Source organism: Antechinus flavipes, chromosome 2 (assembly GCF_016432865.1).
Source record: "Antechinus flavipes isolate AdamAnt ecotype Samford, QLD, Australia chromosome 2, AdamAnt_v2, whole genome shotgun sequence".
Classification (NCBI taxonomy): Eukaryota; Metazoa; Chordata; class Mammalia; order Dasyuromorphia; family Dasyuridae; genus Antechinus; species Antechinus flavipes.
In genome coordinates, this window is record NC_067399.1 from 324,037,555 (window position 1) to 324,062,051 (window position 24,497).

Consider the following 24,497-nt stretch of genomic DNA (forward strand, 5'->3'; position numbering starts at 1 on the left):
CCAGAAACATCTTGTTCCACTTGTGCTCAAAAGCCCTGTGTTGGTTAGCTTAGGGTAACAGAAGCTAAGGGGATCAGATCTAACCCAAGTCCAAAGGACCCAGAGAGCCTAAAATGAGAGGGCAGCTTTTAGTATGCATATGTATGCTCCTATCTCCCAACTCCCAATCAATTGATAGGGATGGATTATATGTTTTTCAATCATTTCAGATATGTCTGACTCCTTGTGACCCTACCATCTGTACTGAGAAAGAGAATTGTGGGGACTGAGTGTGGATCACAACATAGCATTTTCACTTTTTTGTTGTTGTTTTGCTTGCATTTTGTTTTCTTTCTCATTTTTTTCCCTTTTTGATCTGATTTTTCTTGTGCAGCATGACGATTGTAGAAATATGTATGGAAGCATTGTTTACCATCTGGGGAGAGGGTGGAGTGAAGGGAGGGAAAAAATTTGGAGCACAAGGTTTTGCAGGAGGGAATGTTGAGGATTATCTATGCATATGTTTTGAAAATAAAAAGCTTTAATAAAATAAATAAATCTGGCCTCAGACACTTACTATCTGTGTGACCTTGAATAAATCACTTAATCCTGTTTGCATCAGTTTCCTCATGTGTAAAATCAGCTAGAAAAGAAAATGGCACCATGACAGCTAGCTGCCTGATACCTTTTTACAATCCTTACCCTACTATATCTCTTCTTCATAGACAATGGTCAGAGTGGCCCCATTTTCTAATTATCTGCTGAGTTTTCCCTTCAAATGGTTCAGAACTAGGACAAGGTTTACTACCAATTGCTTATCTTCATTAAGGAAAACAGAAGAAAAAAAAAGAAAGAAAAAAGGATTTTCAAATTGAAAGCAAGGCACCTAATTCAATTACTATGGATGAGGCCCTGTGAGAGAGAAATATCTTGTCTTAAGATCACATTGCTACCTGAGGGTTTTTCCCTATTCCTCTATGTCTGTGGTTCTTGTGGGACCATTATTTAAAATACTTTTGGTTTGGCTGCCCTGACTATCACCCCCCTCCTGAAGATTCACTAGATAACCACAAGCTTCATAGTTTTCACTTGGACTTCTGGATTTGGTTCCAACTTTTTTCTGGGCCTAATTTCTTTTATCTCTACAATAAGGAGAAGAATGTCTTCAGAATAATGCTATTTGCCCCCAAATGCCCCCAAAATGATACTAGAAAATTTTTCCTTATTCAAAGAACTGATCCTTTCCCTTCACTACTCAAAGCCCCTATTGCCTACTAAATCGATTGCAAACTCCTCTACATGGTATTCAGTCTAGCCCCAGTTTGTCTTAGATTATTTCTCTCCACAAGCCCTATATTCCAGATAAACTGGGACTACTTGCCTACCTACTTTATAGTTTTCTGCATCGCTTGCTTTGCTCACAAAGATCTTCACTGATTACCCTAATCTTTAGAATTGTCATCTAGTCTTTAAAGTCTATCTCCTCCAGGAAGTCTCCCCAATTGCCTAAATTGATAAAGACTTCTTCCCACTCTTTCCAATCCTACACAGAATATTGTTTATACTTCTTTTATGTAGTTATTATTATTGTGTACTTATCGCTGTGCACACATAAATATGCAAAGAATATGTAATTTGATCAGTGTGAAACTCTACAAATGTAGACTGACTGATAACTCATCTAAGATGGGCTCATTCCCAAAGAGGTGAAATTTACAGGAGTAATCCTTAGAATTGTAGGAGAGAAGAGGAATATAAATGGAATTTTCTTATCCTAAATGAAATAATAGACTAAAGACAGAGGTTGGCAGGCAATGATTTCAACAAGAAGATCTAAATGGCTAAGGACTTTTCTAGCTAGCTAATTAGGTGAACAGATAGCTAGAATCATCAACACAGAAAAAGCTGAAATAATTCCTGGATCTAGGATCTTAATTGATGGACCCTTCTTCTTTGGGGAAAGAAATACATAGCAACAAAATACCAAGAGATGGTAACACCTTTGGAAGTGGCTTAGATCCCAGGGAAGAGCAACAGAGAATAATGTTTTCAAGTCAGTATGTTTCCCAGCCACAAATATTCCTTGCATGTGTCTCATCTCCCATTTATTGGATGGTAAACTGAGAGATAATAAATTCCAACATAAGGGAGAAAATTTTTCCTGTGACTTAACTTATATTATTCTGTTTAATTAAATATCTTTTGCTTTTATTTATTTTACCAACTAGGAATGGATACTGACTCACAACATGCCTTGGACCAGGGGAAGCTTTTAGGGAACATACATACAAAGCTTTAAGGCAAGGGGGGGAGGGGGGGAGGGAGAGAAGGGGGAGGAGGGCCCTCACTTAACCCCACTTACCTCAGCAAAAAATGAAAAAATAGAAGTTAGAGCTTAAGACAGGATATACTCATTAAACTGAGTAAAGAGAACAGCTAGGTAGTGTGATGGATAGAGTGTTTGGCCAGGAGTTCAAAGCCAACATCAGATATTTCCTAGTGGGCAATCCCGAACATCATTTAATCTCTATCTGTCTTAGTTTTTCTCATCTCTAAAATAGAGATAATAATAGAACCTACTTCCTATAGCTGTTGTGAAGATAATGCTAACAAATATTCACATAGCAGTTTAAGGTTTACAAAGTGCTTTACAAATACTATCTCACATAATTCAAACCAGTTCTAATTGTTCAGTAATGAAGAGAATCAGCTACACTCAGAGAAAGAACTGTGGGAAATGAGGGTGGACCACAACATAGCATTTCCAATCTTTCTGTTATTGTTCGCTTTCATTTTTGTTTTCTTTCTCAGGGTTTTTTCTTTCTTTCTAGATCTGATTTTTCTTGTGCAGCAAGATGACTCTATAAATATGAAACATATATCGTATTTAACATATACTTTAACAGATTTAACATGTATTGGACTACCTGCCATCTAGGGGAGGGGTTGGGGGGAAGGAGGGGGAAAGTTGGAACAGAAGGTTTAGGAGGGTCAATGTTGAAAAATTGCCCATGCATATGTTTTATAAATTAAAAAATTAATAGAAAAACAAATACTATTTCATTTTTCCTCATGACAACCTCATAACTATTATCAATACCATCTCCATTTTACAGATAAAAAAACTGAGATAGATATAGGTTAAATGATTTGCCCAAGATTACCTACTAAGAAGTACTGAGGCAAGATTTGAATATAGCTTTTCCTAACTCCAGGTTCAGAGCTCTGTCCACTGTACCATCTAGCTGTCTCGGATAAGATAATGCTCACATATCATTTTGCAAATCTAAAGGTGCTATAATAATGATAGCTAACTTTTATATAGCACTTACTATATGCCAGGAACTGTCTTAAGTATTTTATAATAATTGTCTCATTTGATCCTTACACCAACCCTGAGAGGCATTAATATTATATCTTTTACAGATAAGGAAACTGAAGCAAACAGCCCAATGTTCTATCCACTGCAGCATCTGCCTAGGATAGGATAATATTCATGTAGTAATTAGCAAACCTAAAAGCACTATATAAATAAATAACTAGCTATTCTTACTAAGACAGGATGCTGAATTCAATAAATAGCCAATAGTTCAATATGAGTAGAAAACAGAGTACATAAGAGGAAAGAATAATATAAAAGAAATCTAAAAAGGTAATTTAGGCCAGATTATGGAAGGCCTTGAATGCCAGGCTAAGTAATATGAATTTCAGTTTATATGCAATGGAAATCACTAGGTTTTTGAAAAGGTAGTGATATGACTTACCTATACATTAGGTAAATAATTTGGGCAGTTGTGTCTAGAAAGGAATGGAAAGGGCAAAGACTGGAATCAGAATGACTAGTGAGAAATGATTACCATGTCCACAACCTCGGGACTACAACAACATTACAGCCAATTTTGCCTTTCATTCAAATATGGTTTTCTGCCACAATGTTCTAGACACCATTGATGTTTTGTGTTTGCTGAATTACTAAGATTTTACCCCTGGCTAAAGCATTGGGAATCCAAAGCAATATCTTCCCAAGGGAGCAAATAACTGGCTTCACAGAATATGAGAACTGAGAGGTAGCTGAATGATCCAAACCTTTCATCTTATAATTGAAACAGTGACTTACCCAAGATCATACAGATAATCATTGTCAAGGCTATGACCAGAATTCATATTCTTTCCATTATATATTTCCAAAATACCACAAAAAGAGCAGTAAGGATGTGAGAAGTTGAACTGAGCATCTCATACATACCATATGGTATCATGAGATCAATTTATACTCACTAGTTTTTTCCCTGGGAACTTCTGTTCAGAAATGGGATGGTTAAATTGGTTGGAAAATTTGGAATTTAAAGGAAAAATATACCTAAAAAGTATTTTCTTCTTCTTCCCCATCTTTCTATCCCTTTATACCCACCACCCTTTGGCAATTCTAGTAAAAATAGTTTTGACTGGAAATTGGCCTGAGGATCTACTTTAAAATTATATAATCTTCCAACTGAATGCATTATCATGGGAAGCAAAAACCCAAATGATTAGGTGAAGACTAGGCTTCCATCTGATAGTCACCCAGAATCCAGCTTGGTAACTGCCTATACTATTGGCTAGAATTTCAGATGTCCCTGGCCTGGGGAGTAGGATGTTGGGTAAAGGAAACTCTATACAAGCTGAACTTCCAGATGGGTTGAAGAAGTTTGCTGGGGTTGGGGCTGAGGTTGGGGCTGAGGCTGGGCAGTACCATTGCGAAGTGGAAAATGGGAAGCCCTGGACAGAACTGATGAACAGAACTTTGATTTTTAGAAGTTTTTTTTTTTCAGATAAATGTCTTATAGATAGGACTGACCTAAAAGATGCAACTGGTGGATCTTAGATCATCTTTAATATAATAGAAATTAATCAATCAATAAACATTTATTCACCTTTTATGTTCCAGGCACTGTGCTAAGGCTGAACATACAAAAAAAGTCTAGAAAGATAGTCTTTGCCCTCAAAGATCTTACAGTCTAATGGGGGAGATAACATGCAAATAAATACATACAGAGTAAGCTCTTTACAAAGCAAATAGGAAATAATTAACAGAAGGAAGGCATTAGAATTAGCATACCTAATAAGAAATCAGTGTACCTGTAGAAGAAGGATTTTGGTTGGGACTTAAAGAAAGTTAATGAGGGCAGTAAACAGTGGAGGAAGGGAAAGCCTTCCAGATCTGGGGGACAGCCAGAGAAAATGCCTGAAAAAGAGAGATGAAATATCTTATCTGTAGAACAGCCAGGAGATCTATGTCACTAGATCAAAGAATACCTCAGTCCATGCATTTACACAGCTCTTTTCTTATCCCAACCTTTTCTTGAAATTCATTTTCTCTTCTGCCTATCACCTGTCTCATTCTTACTAGATGGTAAAAAAAAAAAAAAAAATTAGATACTCCAATTCTACTGTTCTATGCAAGTCAAGCAAAGCTCTGCATCCTTCCACATCTCTTGCTGTTCTTGAAAAGGGAGTTATGCTATAGCAATCTAGTGTTTGACAAACCCAAAGATCCCAACTTCTGGGATAAGAATTCATTATTTGACAAAAACTGCTGAGAAAACTGGAAATTAGTATGGCAGAAATTAGGCATGGGCCCACACTTAATACCATACACCAAGATAACATCAAAATAGGTCCATGATTTAGGCATAAAGAAGATTATAAATAAATTAGAGGAACATAAGATAGTTTACCTCTCAGACTTGTGGAGGAGGAAGGAATTTGTGACCAAAGACGAACTAGAGATCTTTATTGATCACAAAATAGAAAATTTTGATTATATCAAATTAAAAAGCCTTTGTACAAACAAAACTAATGCAAACAAGATTAGAAGGGAAGCATCAAATTGGGAAAACATTTTTACAGTTAAAGATTCTAATAAAGGTCTCATTTCTAAAATATATAGAGAATTGACTCTAATTTATAAGGAATCAAGCCACTCCCCAATTGATAAATGGTCAAAGGATATGAACAGACAATTTTCAGATGATGAAATTGAAACTATTTCCTCTCATATGAAAGAGTGTTCCAAATCACTATTGATCAGAGAAATGCAAATTAAGACAACTCTGAGATACCACTACACACCTGTCAGATTAGCTAAGATGACAGGAAAAAATAATGATGAATGTTGGAGGGGATGCGGGAAAGCTGGGACACTGATGCATTGTTGGTGGAGTTGTGAATGAATCCAACCATTCTGGAGAGCAATCTGGAATTATGCCCAAAAAGCTATCAATCTATGCATACCCTTTGATCCAGCAGTGTTACTACTGGACTTATCCCAAAGAGATACTAAAGAAGGGGAAGTGACCTGTATGTGCAAAAATGTTTATGGCAGCCCTTTTCATAGTGGCTAGAAACTGGAAAATGAATGGATGCCCATCAATTGGAGAATGGTTGGGTAAATTGTGGTATATGAATGTTATGGAATATTATTGTTCTGTAAGAAATGACCAGCAGGATGAATATACAGAGACTTGGAAAGACTTACATAGAACTGATGCTAAGTGAAATGAGCAGAACCAGGAGATCATTATACACTTCAACAACAATGAGGATGAGGATGAGGATGTATTCTGATAGAAGTGGATATCTTCAACAAAGAGAAGATCTAATTTGGTTCCAATTGATCAATGATGGACAGAATCAGATACATCCAGAGAAGAAACACTGGGAAATGAGTGTGAACTGTTTGCATTTTTGTTTTTCTTCCCAGGTTATTTTTACCTTTTGAATCCAATTCTTCTTGTGCAAGAAGAGAATTGTACGGTTCTGCACACACATATTGTATCTAGGATATACTATAACATATTTAACATGCATAATATTGACTGACATCTAGGGGAGGGGGGTGGAGGGAGGAAAGGGAAAAGTCAGAACAGAAGTGAATACAAGGGATAATGTTGTAAAAAAAATTACCCATGCATATGTACTATCAATAAAAAGTTATTTTTTTTAAGGGAATTATGGCAGGAAGGTGATTCAGGACAATTCCAATAGACTTGTGATGGAAAGATCTTTTTCCTTTTTTATCTGATTTTTCTTGTGCAATATAAATGTAGAAATATGTATAGAAGAACTGCATATGTTTAACATATATTGAGTTACTTGCTATGTAGGGGAGGGGGTGAGGGGAAAGAAGGAAGAAAAAAAATTTAGAACACAAGGTTTTGTAAGAGTGAATGTTGAAAACTATTTTTGCATGTATTTTGAAAATTAAAAGCTATTGTTAAAAAATAAAAAATATATTTTTAAAAAAGAAAAGAGAGCTATGGGCTCTCCAATCCTAAAAAAGATTATAAAACTGAGCTGGGGACAGGGCAGCAGAGTAAAGGATTGGCAGGGAGAAGAGAAAAGGGAAAAATAGAGGAGCTAAGACTGGACTTACTTAAACAAGATGACCAAAATAAGATATTTAAAACCGAGGCATGTAATAGCTAGATAAGGGTAACCAGATATGATTTGCTTTTAGCCTTCCCTTCACTTATTATCTATGGTTCCTTGCTCCTTACAGAATCATAGATATTAGAATAGTAAGAGTTCTCAGTAATCAGCTAGTCCTGAGATTTAATCTGGGAGAAATCTTCGAAATCATCTAGCCTACCCCTCCACCACCCTCATCTTACAGAAAAATAGACCTTTTTACCTGAAAAGAAATTTATTGTGGCACTTAAATTTTACTTTTACTCATAAAATTAATTTTATATTAAATTTAGTTCAATATTATTTATGAAGTGCATACTATGTGGAAGACAGAATGTGAGGTACTAGAGTTAGAGATACAGAGAGAGACAAATACAGAGACAGAGAGACAGACAGAATCAGAGACAACCAGAGAGACAGGGAGATAGAGACAAAGGACAGAGAGTGACAAAGAAAAAGAACAGAGAGAGGGGGAGATGGGGCAGGCAGCTAGGGAACTCAGGTGTCAGGAAGACTCATCTTCCTGAATTCAAATTCAGTTTAGACACTTAGTAAATCCTGGAGCAAGCCACTTAATTCCGTGTGCCTCCATTTCCCCATCTGTAAAATACGCTGGGCAAAGAAATAGCAAACCACTCCAATATTGCTGCCAAGAAACTCCAAATGGAGTCACAAAGAGTTGGACACAACTGAAGTGAATGAACAGCAATGAGAGAAGGAGACAGAGACAGAGACAGAGACAGAGACAGACAGACAGACAGAGACATTTAAAATCATGTTTCCAGGTTCTCCCATTAAAACGATTTCTTAAAAATCACTCACCCTATATCTAACTGTACCCAACTTAATAGATCACCCCCTACTGTATTTGGGGTTTTTTACCTTGTTTCTAGTACCTACTTAAAATTCTTTTAGTGCCTTCCCTAGTATCCCTAGAGTGAAAAACAGAAGGCTGTTATTGTGACACATGTGGTAAAAATTGGACCTGCAAATAATTGCTTGATGTTTTCCAAGCATGGTTCTCCTACCCAGTTAAATATTCATTACTTCTAATTGTCCCCACTCATTTCCTTAGCTTTTCCTCTCAAAGATAAATTAAAGGAATGAACTGAATATAGATTTCTAAATTTCCACCGATCTCTACTGTATTACTGTCTCTGTCTCACTGAGTTTCTCAGTCTCTATCTCTCTCCTTATCCCATTCCTTTTTGATTTTCCCTCTGTCTTTTGCCCTCTCCTTTCCTCCCTTTCTCTGTCACTCTCTTTCTTCCAACTATAGTCAACCTCCTTCTGATGATTATATATATATATATTATGTATTGAGCCATCTTTCAATTTTCTGTCCCAGCAGAGCTGGGCAAGTTTTGCAAAGCAAGCTAGCTAGTTCTTTAGATTCTAGACTGCTTTGGGAAGAATTTCTAGAAGCAGCAAGTTCCGATTATTCTTGGGGATCCTTCAATATTCTTAAATTTCCCTGGCTTGATATAGCAGAAGAAGCACTTGGTCTTACAGTCAGAAGACTAGTGATTATGTGCTAGTCCAAGTGTAAAACCTTGAGCAAGTAATTAAACCTCCCTGAACTTCTAGTTTTCTGTCTGTAAAATGGGGTTAATAATATCTGTGCTTACTATTTATTTCAAAGGACTATTGGAAAGAATATGCTCTAGATATGTGAATTATCATTAGGGCTAAATACCTTGCTTCCAGAAAGCTCTAGATTCAAATGACATGACTGTGAATTACTTCACCAGCCCCTTTATTATTTAGGGGAAAATAGAAAGAAATCATAGACCCATATGATAATCTTTAAAATCTTTTTCAACTTGAAATTCGATGGGGTTGTAATTTCTTTTTATTTTCCCCTACACAATTCATCCGAATCTAGAGCTTTCTGGAAGCAAGGTACTTAGCCCTAATAATAATATTCCTATTCCTTCTTCTGTACCCTGGTCCATGAAATGACACAACACTTCTTCAAGATTCTTTGTGGGGGGTTTTTAGGATCATTGTATCCAATCATGATGTACACCATATAGGGATTTATTCTATTTTTTTAAAAAAGCATGATTGCTTAAGGATTCTCCTTTCATTTTCCATCTGTATCTGTGTTGCCACAGCTGTGATTGATATAGGAATTTTAACCTGCTCCATTATCAATTTGAATTGGTTAGGAGTTTAAAATAACAAAGGAAAAAGTTACAAATTATGGAAGCTTTAAAAAACGAACATTGATCTTTCACAAGACAAAACCCAGAAGTCTTAGTGTAGTTTTAAGTTATTAAAGGTTAAAACTGGCTCTAAGATTTTTGGGACACCCTATTAGAGGGAGAAAACTAAAAGGAATTGGAAAGCAATCTGTTAAAGAAACTGAAAGAGTTTCACACAGAGAAGAGAAGATTTGGTTAAGACATGGAGAACTGTCTTCTAATAGTTAAAAATTTGTCATGTAAAAGAGATATCATACTTGTTCTATTTGTTTTCAAAGAGCAGAAATGAAGAATTGATAAATGCTGCAGAAAATCTATTTAGTACTTGATGGAAACTTATAACAATAACAACAACAAAAACTTCCTAACAATTAACACTGAAAGGGACTACCTTGGAAACAGATCCTTATCACCCTCCTCTATGCCCCATCCTCAGGTCTTCACAAAGAGACTGACCTAACTCTTGGTCAGGTTCTAGAGAGGATTTTGGCTCAGCTGCAGATTCTATCAGGTGACCACATCAAGTAATTCTGAGATTTTGTCAATCTATTTTTGGTGGGGGGAGGAGCAGGGCAGGGATTTCATTGATAGAAAGGAAATTTTCTTGACCAAAGCAGATCCCCACTTACTCTGCTCTTTAGAGAATTCCTTGCAGCACTGAGCTCTTAGACAACTTGTAAGGAGTCAGGGAAGTGATTTAATTTGTGACTTTAAGTGACTTAACCAGGGAGAGGACTTAATCTCACATCTTTCTTACTAAAACCCAGATCTCTATTCCTTAAATCAAACTGCCTCTCTGGTACTTTTATTATTAGGGTTTCTTACTAGTCATCCTAAGAGATCCTTTATTTCACCTCCGGAGCCTGATAATTCCACTGTGACTCATTATTTTATTTTATTTATCCAAGTCTCCCTATGTTATCCAAAATGGAAGTACAGAGGCCACTAATAAACTAAATCCACTATAGATTAGCATTGGAGTTTTAATCCAATCAATTTTCAATTTGGGCTGCTAGTTAGGCAACACAGTAGGCCCTACAGCCACCCACTCACTTTCTCATAACCCAGGAGCTCATTATATTTGTGCTGAATTTAATTCAGATACCAAGTTGTCTTAGTCTACTGCCATGAGAACTGAGCTGAAGCAATCCATCAGTCTCAACCTTCTGAGTGTCAGGAATTATAAGTATGAGCCATCATAGCTAGGAGATTCAAGAAATAAAAGACTGACCAGAGCAAGGCTTTTATCATATTAGGTAGATACTCTTTTTTTTCCCTGTCCCATTCAAACATTTCTAAATACTCAACAGTGTTTTATTTTTCCAAGTACATGTAAAGATAGTTTTCAATATTATTTTTATAAAATTTTGAGTTCCAAACTTTTCTCCCTCCCTTCCTTATGTCTCCTCCCATCCAAAGACAGCAAGTAATCTGATATAGGTTAAATATGTGCAACCCTTTAAGCATATTTCCATTTTTATCATGTGCAAAAATAAATAAGTAGGTAGATACTCTTTAGGGACAGCAAGGTGGAACACTGACTGGGCTTGGGATCAGACTCATCTTCCTGAGTTCAAATCAGCCTTACTAATTGTGTAATCCTCAGCAATTCATTTAACCCTGTTTGCCTCCGTTCCTCATGTGTAAAGTGGGCTAGAGAAGGAAATGACAATCCATTTCAGTATCTTTGCCAAGTATCTTTGATGCAAAATAATATCAACAGCAAAAGCTTCCTAACAATCAGCCAAGAAAATCCTAAATGGGGTCATGAAGAATCAAATACGAATAAAATAACTGAACAACAGCAACAAGATACTCCTTGGAGGATTTATGAAAAGACATAGACAAAAATCACTCTGGATTAGAAAATGAGGATAAGAATATGAATAACTGATATTTCTATGAATCATTAGCAAGTTGAAGGATTCACAGAAGTATCAAAGTTATCTCCTGGGGCATCTACTTTATTAGTGGAATAATTGATGGCCCCAGGTCCTATTCCCTTTTTCCTGAAAGGAAAAAAAAAGACTAACACTTTCCTAGAGCACATATCAAGTATATGTCATAGGTGGGACTTGAATTGGGTCTTCCTGTCTTTTAAGTAAGCTCTCTACTCAGCCACCTGAGCTGTTTGGAATGCTGCAGATCGTCAAACACATTCTCCCTAAAACAAACAAAAGTCTCTAAGATTACAGGAACAGTAAAGACAAGGAATACGCTCTCTCCCTGGTGACATTCTACCTTAAAAGACGTGATTGTTTAAGAATTCTCCTTTCATTTCCCATCTGCACCCAAGCCAGCCACCACAGCTCTGTGCTCACTGACCTGTCATCACTACCTTTGATTTAAAGCTACAGGGAAAAGTAAATGCTGGGCATTTCACACAAGCTACAAGCTTTAAAACCACATATGATTGTGGGATCCAAGGATTCAAGTGAAAGAACTAATTAAAATTGAGCAGGCAATAGGAGCTCTAATTTCATAGTAGGTATTTATTGTTTGGAGACTACCATTCTCTCAGTGCACCTGTATTTTGGACATTGAAGCAGTTGCCAGCTTAGAAATAGGAACAATAGACCAAGAACATTTGATTAATTCTCAAGTCCATTCCTGATTCTCTACATGATCCTGGTGGGGGTAGGGGGTGTTGGGGGTGAGGGCAGGGAGGAAATCACCTCCAAGACCCAATGTCTTTATACAATGGGAATAATAAAAGCAATTCCCTTCCAGTCCTCCACCCTCCCAGTGAGAGGATGTGAGGCTAGAAAACAAGAGATCTGGATTTTACTCTCTGCCATTAATGGATTTGTGATTCTACATTAGTCAATCAAACACTTTGAATCTCAGTTTGTTCATCTGTTAAATATAGTTAATAATATTTCTTTATGGTATGTTTTAGCCTCCACAGTGCTTTAAAAATGAATGGAAACTTTTGCATTGTGCTAGTGAAGAAAGTCCCTTGGACAGCAAGGAGGTCAAATCAGTCAACACTGATAGAAATTAATTCAGACTATTCACTGGGAAGTCAAATACTAATGCTGAAGTTTAAATAATTTGGCCACCAAATAAGAAAACAGGACTCGTTGGAAAAGACCTGATATTGAGAAAGACTGAAGACAAAAGAAAAAGGGGATGGCAGAGAATGAGATAGATATATAGTATCACGGAATCTATCATGAACTTGGACAGATTTTGAGAAATAAGAGAGAATAGAAAGGCCTGGAGTGCTATGGGTCACAAGGAGTTGGACACAACTGAACAACTAAATAACAAATTGTTACAACCAATAACTAATAAATAATAACCATAATGGAGAGATAGCTAACCTCAAAGACAATTAGGTTTGGTTCAAGTCTCATTGCTGACAAATATTGGCTGTGAGATCCTGGACAAATCACTTAACACTCAGTACCACAGGCAACTCTCTAAGACTAATTGAGTCAATACAAGCCTAAATTAGTAGAGGGCATTTCTTCAGCAGAAGTTGCCCCTCCCAATGAAATCATAGTTCTTATGCAAAATAAAAATAAAGTATTAAGGTAATATCTGGATCCACATTTTTGGTGTATCATACACTATCTAATCAGCTGCCATCTTTTCCTTCATTTCTGGGAACAACACTAATACTTAGTTTATAACGCAGAGTTTAAGCCTGGAATTTGCATAATACTCTCCTCATTGGTAGAGAGGATTATTCCAAATATTAGACACAAAGCTTTCTCCACCAATGAGAAGAGTCTTATGTAAATACTCAAGGTTGAATCCCAGAATACATTTGGAGTTTAACTACGTAATCTTATGCCTAATAACAATTTCTAAAACTGTAGTTTCTGGTTATCTCTCAATTAAGGAAAGCAAGGCTGGTAGATGGCTCAGTGGATCTGCCATCAGACACTAGGATCTGCCATCAGACACTAGCTGTGTGATTCTGGGTAAAGCACTCAATCTCTATTTGCCTTAATCACTGGAAAAGGAAATAGTAAATCGCTTCAGTTTCTTTGCCAAGAAAATCCCATGGACAGCAATGACATGCTATGGTACTCAAGGTAACAAAGAGTCAGATACAACTGAACAAAAATAGAAGAAGCAAGCCAATAGGACCCAGAATTGGGATGCTAGAAATGTCTTTTCCTGGGTCCTTGTACATACCCCCAGGCCTTCTGCCTTCCTTTTCAGATGCACCCATAGAGTTGCTTCTCTGCATCTTTAACCTACATCTGTCTGGCAGCAATTAGCCAAGAGCACAGCCAGGGTCCAGACTGGTCCTGCTCTCTAGAGAGGTTAACAAAGGCAGTATTGCTGAATGGCAAGAAGAGACTGAATAATTCAGGTCTGGACAGAATGTGCAGTTAATGACTGTAAAAGAGAAAGGCTAAATTATTAAAATCAATTCCGTAAAAGAGGCAGAATGTAATAGTCTGGACTAGGAATCAGGAGACATGGGTTCTAGCTCTTCATTCGACCACTTAACTATTTGTATACCTTGGAAAATCACAACCTCTTCAGTCTTAATTCTCCATCTATAAACTGGACATTCTCTAAGATCTCTTTGAACAATAAAATTAAAACATTTTAAGGATTTGCCTAACACTAAGCAAAATATAATAGGGGGTAGATAAGAGATATAAAGTTTAAAGAAATTTCTGGTTGCAATCATCTTATAGGATAGCAAAGAGTAGTTGAGAAATATAAGGAAATAGTTTTGTTTTATTTTGTTTTGTTTTAACACTCTAAATACTCAGGGAGAAAAATCTTCTTAATATAAAAATAGTTGTGATATCCAGGAATGTACTGGTAGATTCCCAACTTAGACCTTTCATTATGCCCTTGAGAAGGACACTATCAAGCCAAGTCTTACCAGTTCTATGAGTGAGATGAGTCAAACATAGAGAAGAAACTAATCCCTGTAACTTTTGCTTTTAGCCCATAGTTTCATATGGATCTAAATTCCCTTGTGTCTAGGAAGAGTCCCTAAGGCATCCTATGTCAGTGAGGTTTGGATCTTTCCTGTCTTCTCATTCACTTGCTGTGAAATCATTAGCCACGCTTTCCCTCTGCTTTAAGTCTTTCTTCCTCCAACTCCCATCTCTTACTTTCATTGATAGAAATTGTATTTTTTTACCTACGTGCAAAAACTCCATAAAATTTTCTTGAAGGCAAATAAGGGATGAAAGTCAACCACCACCTTCTAGCTAAAAAGTTTCAAGCTTTTAAGAGAGAAAAATAATCAGTTCCCATGGGAATACATCTAAAATGTTGTTATAGGCACTCTGCAGGAGGTCACTTTGGAGTGAAGCCCAGGAGAAGGCTTTCTCCCTTATAAGCAAGAAAGCTATTTCTAAGAAAGCTAATTCTGTTATCTTTCTGACTTATTCTAAACCTGAAGAAGGTTTTCCCAGCTTCTCTGGCCCCAGTTTGGTGAGACCCTTATGGAATAAGGTCTTTCAAGCCCAGGCCTTATTCCAATATAGGACATATTCCAAATGAAGAAACAGGGCTATATAGTAGGATGATGGAAACTAATCCCTTCTTTCTATGACCTACACATTTGAGGTCATAGCACTCTATCATCTTGGATCCCTTCATCTTTCTACAAGGATTAAAGAGTCAGCTCAGTTCAATTCAATTCAACAAACATTGATAACATACTATATTCAAAACTCTATAGAAAAATAGACAAAACATGATTCCCTAACTTAATGGAGCTTATAGCAGGGGAATAAGCATTTATATGGCATTTATATATAGTATTTCAAACCTATACCCAGAAATTTTTTTTGAAAATGATATTTATTCAAAGAATAGGACAACCACAGTTTCAGAACCTTGCTCCCAATCATCTTGCTTTTTATAAATTACTTATTTTTTGCCTTAATTTGGCAAATTTGGCCTACTTTCTTTTATGCATTTTATAATTCAGTCAACTAAAACTACCATAGCTAAAAAAAAAAAAAAGTTTTATCTCTGGTTTCAGATCCTGGCTCTGATGCTTACTATCTCAAACTCAATGTGTTCCAAACAAAATTCATTATATTTCCCTGTCCCAAATATCCTTATTACAAGTCTCCTCAACTTCCTCTCCTAACTGTGAGTGTCTTCTCTCTGAACTTGCCTTCCATTGAAGGCATATTGTCTTCCCCATTAGAATTGGAGTTCTCTGAGGGCAGGGACAGTATAAGAGATCATAATGCCTGGCATATTAATAAGCACTTAATATGCCAGTGTGTTAGCCAACTTTGGGCAGGTTACCTAATTTCTCTGGGCCTTAGTTTTTATCATCTGTAAAATTATGGAATTGGACTACATGGCCTCTGAGATCTTGCTATAGCTCTAAGCTATATGACTCACACAAGCAGGAAATAGCAGAGGCAGAATTAGAACTCAGAGCTTATGATTCTAAGTTCACCATTATTTCTAGTATAACACACACAGTAGAAAATAAAAATTGAGGGATTGAAGGGAGTTGTCATTTCGAAAATCATGAAAGTGGAAAATAACTTGAAAGTAGCAACTAAGTGGTGCCATAGTACAAAGAACAATGGAACTGGAGTTAAGTAGCCTTGAGTTCAAATCTACCCTCAACACTTCCTAGCTGTGTGAGTAAACACTTAACTTCTGCCTTCCTTATCTTCTCATCTGTAAAATGGGGATAATAATAATAGCTCCTTCCAGAGTAGTTTTGAAGACATGATGAGATAAAATTTTTAAATACTTTGCAAACCTTAAAACACTACATAGACACATATGTGTGTGAATGTATATATTCATATGTATATATGTATGTGTATATTTATTTATTCAAGATAAAATGATGATGCTTTTATGAGCTATTTTTGGATTTTGTCTTATACTCTTTTACTTCCATATATTCATAAAAGTCATTATCCCAATTCTGCAAGATACTTTTCTCATATCTCCCCTTTGGTGAAATTCTCTTTCTGGAAGATCCAACTCAGCTTCCATTTCCTCCCTGATTCCCTCTAGCTAAAGTGATCTCTTTCCCTTAAAATTTTCCTAGAGTCAGCCATATGGATCTCTTCTTTGTCCCTGTCACATTAATTTACCTATTTGTGTACATGCCTTATTTTCCCGCATTCTACGCCATTTGACTGTAAATTCCTTGAAGGCAGAAATCATCCCATTTTAAAAAAAAAATTGTTGTATCCTTGACACCTAGCAAAGTATCCTGTACTTGTTTTGGTGTGGGCATAGGAGTGAGGGTTAAGTATTGGGGGAAGATTTTAGCCATGTATGAAATTTCTGATATAGAAACACTCCACTGATACAGAGTTTAGATTGTCTAAAGCATGATATCCATGCTCATCATACTCTTGATATGTGTTAGACTCTGAGGGTCTGTATTCATTACCCTCTGAAAAGGCCAAGGTTTTAGCATCCTTCTCTTTTTCTTTCTCTTCATTCATATTCTTGTGGTTCTAGGACAGGAGTGTCCTGGTAAATGTTTAACAATTGGCTCTCTGAAGGAAAAAATGTACATAGGACATACTTTTAAGTTTAATCTGCATTAACATCTTTTTCTCATCACTTTTTAAAGTCTACACCATCAATGAAACAATAAAAGCAAGCTCTGATTTTTAACTCGATGATTCTCAAGATGTAAAGATTGGGCCAGAATATTTTAGCAATTGGCTATGAGCTAATGCAAGCCAGCATCAGCACATCACTGGTCTAGGAAAACATAGACATATGCCTTATATATACTGCTATATTCAGTGAGAAGCCTGAAAATGACTGTTTTCTCTTGACCCATTTTTTTTCTTTTCCCACTTCACAAAAGACTCATTTCCCCAGCCTACACCCAGCTGTCTCTGACTAAGGCACCTACCCATAATGGCCAAGTTCTACTCTCATTCTTTGTGCCACCTTCTTAATCTCATCAGCTAACAGATGGGCAGAGAAGCTTAGGGCCAGTTAAGGCTAGTTTGAAATCACTAGAATGATTTCTAGAACAGAAAGAGTAGAAGACATTGACATAGCATTTCCTTGTCCCTGAATCACAGACAACCAATTCTTTGTCCACCATGTTCTGTCATTTGATTTAAAAAAAAAAAAAAAAAAAAAGACCTGAAACAACCTCAACAAAGTAGAAGAGGTCAAGATTCTAGAGGAACATCCTTTAATAGTATCAGTAGAATTCCTATTTCTCTAGCCTATTTTTGAAGAATTACTTTTCATTTACCTGAATATATGTAGGAGAATTGTAGGTAATGTTGCTGACTGTAAAATGCCTAAGCAGAAAAGTAGAAAAGCTTTTGCCTACAACCTCCAAAAGGGAAATCCCATCCAAAAGTAGTAGATTGAGCACTGAACTTGAAATTGGAAAGACCTGAATTTAAATCCAACATCAGACACTTCCTAGTTGTGTTGCCCAAGTAAGGCAAATCAGTCAGCCAATGTCTACCTGAATTTTTTCTTCTATCAAATGGGGATAATATTAATACTTACCTTCCAGAATGGTTGTGATAATTTTTGTAAAGTTCTTTGTAAATTATGCTATTAATAGTTATTATTAATTAATAATTATTAACAAATTAATAATCAGTTTCAGAGAGGCAATTTGAAAAGGAGAGACAAGACCTGACTTTAGGTTCTATTAAAGTAAGGCATTGGGATATATTGGTTGAGGACTCCTGGTCTTGAGAATCCTTCTGATTTCATTCCAAAAGCACTAGAATATCTCCAACTTAAGACATCTTGGTTTTATTAACCATGAAAACAATTGAAATAATAAGATTAGAGGAGAGGAGTTTGAACCTATGAAGAACCTGCCTTTACTAATGGAAGTCAGAATGCCTTTCTGAAGGCCCCTTTTGAAACAGCAATTAAACCCAAGTCTTCCTGACTTCAGGACCAGCTCTCTCTCTACTGCATCTCTGATTGGAGAGGTTGAAGAATGGAGAATTCCTCTCAAATCTTCCATTCAAGGAAGGCACTCAGACTAGCCCCCTTCATTTTCAACTTGACTGTATTCCTCTGGCTGTTCATCATACTCATAGCTTCTTCTCTCCCTCTCACCTTTCCAGGTTCCTTATTATCTTCCCCCATTAGATTGTGAGCCCCTTGAGAGCAGGAACTATCTTTTGCTTTTATTTCTATCCTTTGCATTTACCAGAGTGCCAGGCACATATGCATATATAAATGCTTACTAACACTACTACTCTGAGGCTAGGGATTCATCATAACATAAGAATTGCCATTCTAGATACATATTGAATCCTTTGTCATTTGTATCTTACCCAAACCCAGTCATGAGAAATCCCAACCCACCTCCATTCATTATTGAATGTTCACCTACTGAAAATAACAAAATCATGCCAACTGGACACATTATAAATTTATACCATTCAGTTTCAAATAGGATATCACCACTACATAGAAATTTATTCATTGTTCCATGATTTAATCTCTCTAATACATCACATAACGACCCTTCTAAACCTTCTCTTTTATTCAGAATAAGCTATTTTTTCATTTTTAATTGATGGAATAAAACAAAAATTTCTATGACAGTATAATAAAAAAGATGATTACACATGAAACTACATATCTATTGTGTTTTTCTTCCTTCCTTCTGCCCTGTCCTAGAGATAGGTACCATTTGAAACAAATAGGTACACACACACACACACATACACACACACATACACACACACACACACATATTATTCTATACATACTGAATCCTGCCATTCCCCTCAAATTATCACTCTAATCCTCTTCCTCCTTTCATAATTAAATATTAAATATGTTATCTACATTCATTGCCTCCATTTCCTTACCTCTCACTCACTTTTTAAGTCCAGGCAATCTGGCTTCCAAAGTCATAACTAGTTTGAAACTACTCTCTCCAAAGTTATGAGCCATCTTGTTAAACTGCTAATTCTGACAGCCTTTTCTCAAGTCCTTGTCCTATCTAATCTCTCTGCAGTTTCTGATACTCTTGTCCAACCCTAGTCCTAGGAACTATTAAAAGACTAGGTGTTTGTTTGGGCTTTTGCCTTGATTAATGAGATAAAACTCAGGGGAAAAAAAGAGAATTTAAAGAAATGTATTAAAAAATACATCAAAGTAGCAATATATTAACAGGTTTATTACTACATATGGCAAGAGATTCAAAATGGAACTAGCATTTATTGATAACTTTCATAATGAGACATACAATTCCAGTAGGTCCATATCAGCAAAAGTGAATAATTGTGTCTCAGCTCCTCCCCAACTGCAGCATCAAAAGGAAATGAAATTAAAAAGAAGAGGAATGGGTTTTTGCGTTGTATTTCCTACAATCTACTCTTCTTATAGCTGTCATATTAATACTTCTAAGATACAAAATAATTGTCATGATCAAAAATCTTCAGTGAATCCTCATTGTTTATAAGATAAAGTGTAAATTCCCAGCTTGGCATTGACCTTTGCAATCTATTTTCCCAACTACTTTTCTAAGGTTTTATTGTACTTTGTTCTCCATCACATGTTCTATGTTCCATATAAACTACCTTACTAGCTAGTCTTCAGCCTTTGCATAGGCTAGCTGACACACCTGGAAGGCAGTTCTTCCTCATTTCTGTCTCTTAGAATATCCAGCTCCCATTAAGGCACAGCTTACTTGGGACCCACTACTGAAGCTTTCACTACTTACTTTCTTCTCCTTACCAGTCAATACTCTGCCTCCTAAAATTATCCAGCATTTACTTATGTATTCACATATTGGATCCTAACTATGGAATTCGTTGAAGATAAATACTGGTCAACTATTGTCTTTGTGTCTTTAGAACCTACAATAGTGCTTGGCACACCATCAAAGCATAAACATTTATTTAATGCTTCAAGGTTTGCAAAGTGCTTTATAAATCATATTTAATTTGATACTCATCATAACTAAAAAAGGTAGGGGCTGTTATTATTCTCACTTTACAAATGAGAAAATTGAGGCAAAGAATACTTAAGTGACTTGGAAAGGGTCACACAGCTAGGAAATGTCTGAGGCTAGATTTGAACTCAAGATTTCCTGATTCTAGGTCTATCATTCTATCCACTGTGCCTTCTAGTTAACAAGTTAATCAACTTATTAACTAAATAAATTATTATTTGTGATTAACAAACAACATGATTATTTTATTGATTCATTAATTAATGTTTATTGAATTGGAATTAATTGAATACTTTTTTTTTCTTTCTCCCACCCCTAATCCACCACATGTGACCATTTCATGTTCCTTATCAATTAATGGACAAAGATTTATTGATCACCTATTCAATGCAGAAAAGAGCTCTTGAGGTCAGAAAAGTTGGTTTTGAATCCAAAAAATTTACTAGTTGTAAGATTTTAGATAAGTCACTTAACATCTCTAGACTTCAGTTTCCTCATCAGTAAAAATTAGGGAGCTGAACTAAACTATTTCTGAGCTCCCTCCCAGCTTTAATTCTGTGATCCTTCTTGCTCTAAATCTGGGACCCTATGGATCAGCACTGTGCTACATGCTGATAGGGACAGAATAAAGGAATAAGTTGGCCTGGGGAGTTTACAATCTAGCTGGAAAGTGAGCCCTAACATACAGAAGCAATTAGAGGGCAATTAAATGTTAAGCCATGTGGTGTAGACTATAAATAGAGTAGAAGTTCAGAGAAGAGAGAGAGATCTTTATCCTCTCAACACTCCACTTCCAAATAGACTCTCTCTTAGAATTTTATGGCTATCCCACATCTCCTAGAAACTCTAATGGCCTGGCCCCAATTCATACCCGGGATGAGCTTGCAAGCTATGGGAAAGACTCCCAGGGTGCCTCCTAATTACTGAGCACAGCAGGAAGTAGCCAGGAACACATACCACCCACCCCATCATCTCTGCCTTCTGGATCCCCATAATGACTCCCTAAAGTATTCTTGAATCATTTACATGCAAATTAGGATAGAAGGCAGCAGTAATGATTGGGGTTGGGGATAAGGCATAGTGAAAGGAATTGTTTTCACCAAACACCTCCAGTTGGGAACTAAGCATCCTGCTTCTTGCAAACAGAGTAAGATGGCCCAGAATCTTGAGCCAAAGAAAAGTATAACCATATGGACTCTGATGAAACCTAAGTATTCTGGGGGCCATCTTGAAGTTAGAGGTTTTCTGAATCTGGGTGACTGAACTTTAAGAAAAGTTTTGTCCTCCTTAAGGAAAGTGACAATTCTCTTCTCTCTGATTCTTTTTTATTTCTCAAATAGGGATGCTGAAGTCTGAGATACCTTAGGAGTTTTGGGAAAGTATAGTGATTTCATGGAAAGAACATTGGCTTTGAGATCAAAGGACACGATATGTTTATACCATCCTCATCTGTGTGTGACCATGTACAAATTCACTTCAGCTCTTTGGGGCCTGTCTCTTACTGGTAAAAAGAGGAAGCTAGACTAGACAATTTGTAAGGTAACCTCTAGCTTTAAATCAAGCAACCAACAAGCATTTATTTATTAAACACATTGTGCCAGGCTCCGTGCTAGACACTAGCAATACAAAAATGAAACAGTTCCTGCCCTCAAGGATTTTGCATTCAGGGAAATATTATGCATCTAAAGAAGAATATAAAAGATATACTTTTAAAAATACAAAGTAATTTTGAGGGGCAGCTAGGTGATACAATGTTTAGAATACCAGGCCTGGGATCAGGAAGGCTCATCTTCCTGAATTCAAATCTGAACATTTATTAGCTGTGTGAATCTGGGCAAGTCACTTAAGCCTGTCTGCCTCAGTTTCTTCATCTGTAAGATGAGATGGAGAAGAAAATGGCAAACCATTACAGTATCTCTGTCAAGAAGACCCCAAATGGAGTCATGAAGAGTCAGATATGACTTAAGTTTTGTGGAGGAAGGCATTAAGAGCTAGAGAGATGAGGATAGATTTTCATTATAGAAAGTGACTTTTGAAGGCAGTAAAGTAAAGCAAAGGCATTTATAAAGCATCTATTATGTGCCAGGCACTGTGCTCAACACTTTACAAATATTTTCTCATTTGATGCTCACAAGAACTCTAAAACAGGTACTTTTATTATCCCTATTTTATAGTTGAGAAAATTGAGGCAGGCAGAGGTTAAATGACTTACCCATAATCATACAGATAGTGTGTGAGGCCAGATTTTGAACCCAGACCCTCCTGAATTCTGTCTCTTAGAATTCAGAGCTGAATTCAAATCAAGGTTCTGATCACTGCGTGTGATTTTTTTGATTGTTATTGTTTTTGTTTTGTTTCTTTGTTTTTTAATTGATCTTTGAAAGAGATGAGGAATTCCACAAGACTGAGGTGAGCAACAAATGTATTCTAGGCAGGGAGACCCTGTTTTACAACCTGTGTGGAGAAGAGTGAAAGAGCATCATGATCCATGTTGTTGAGGCATTTCAGTTGTGTCTAATTCTTCGTTTCCCCATTTGGGATTTTCTTGGCAAAGATATTGGAATAATTTGCCATGTCCTTCTCCAGCTTGTTTCCTAGATGAGGACCTAAGGCAAACAAGGGTTAAGTGACTTACCCAAGCTCATACAGTTAATATCAAAGACCAGATTTGAACTGATATCTTTTTGACTCCAGGGCTGGTACTTTATCCATTATACAACAAAACTGTTCCAAGGAACTATACATCTTAGCTTATACCCCCTAGTTAAGTATCAAATCCCACCTCAGATACTTAGCTATTTGACTCTGAATGAATGACAAGCTCTGTTTCCTCATCTGTAAAATGGGAATAATGAAAGCACTTACCCCACAAGATTATTGTAAGACTCAAGTGAGATATTTGTCAATATACTTTACTAACCATAACACATTATATAAATTGTGGCTATAGCACATTATATAAATCATGGCTATATCACATTATGGTTGTCACAGATAGCAATTTCCTATCCAGCTGTATGTATGTGAACCTCTCCATCAAGATCCCAGAAATCTCCTTATCTTGATACTCACCTCTCAACAGTATCTTCTGACCCTAGAAGTCCTTTGATAAGAGTGTTTAATGAAGAGCTCCTTCAAAAATGTTCCATGTAAAGAGGAAGGAAGAGAATAAGCATATATATTGTATCTATAATGTTTCAGGCACTGAGGGAACCAAAGCCAACTATATTTTCATTTCATACCAGGCTTCAGTCTTTTGGATTTCTTCAATATGGCCCTGAGTCAGAAACCTCTATCTCCCTTTCAGCTTTCTTTTGTTTTCAATCTTCCCCCATTCAATTATAAACTACTCAAGGATGGGACTGCCTTACTTTTTTCAAACTTGCCTCTATACCTTAGTTCAGTACTAGCACAAAACAAGCACTTAAAATTGCTAATTGACTGACATCTCAGAAAGTCATTTATGTTCATTATTACTTTGTAATTGTAGCTATTACTAGACATAGTTCTAGAATTACTATCACAAATTTTAAATTATTTTGATAACTGTATTTCAATATAGCTGGTTTTCTTTGTAATCTTATATATTTTATTTTATGCATTTATAAGCATTTTTCCTGCCAAGGGATCCATGAGCTTTATCAGATTGCAGAAGGGGTCAATGATATAGAAAAAGTTAATCCCTTGGTCTAAGGGATTTACCCTATAAAAAGCTTATATGTAAAAGTTCTTCAAAAACTATAAATAAATAATTTTGCAAATGCAAAGTACTAGGGGAAAAAGAAGAGCTGCATTTCCACTATCTGACAACTCTAGAATTCTTGCAGTTATCACGAGTTATGTCTAATAGAAGTATAACAAAATTTTTATTTCATGGCTTAAAAAAATTAACTAACTGGAATCCAGGTCAACTAAATAACTTTCTAGAAATCCAAGAACTATGATAAGAATGCTCAGTCTAAGATTTACCAGTC

At 36.3% G+C, this 24,497-nt stretch overlaps 1 protein-coding gene across 4 annotated transcripts in view; it reads right to left on the bottom strand.

The window, feature by feature from the left end:
• The window catches only part of SLC8A3 (solute carrier family 8 member A3), a 208,155-nt gene that overhangs the window by 79,974 nt on the left and 103,684 nt on the right, over window positions 1–24,497 (bottom strand). The window lies entirely within an intron of this gene.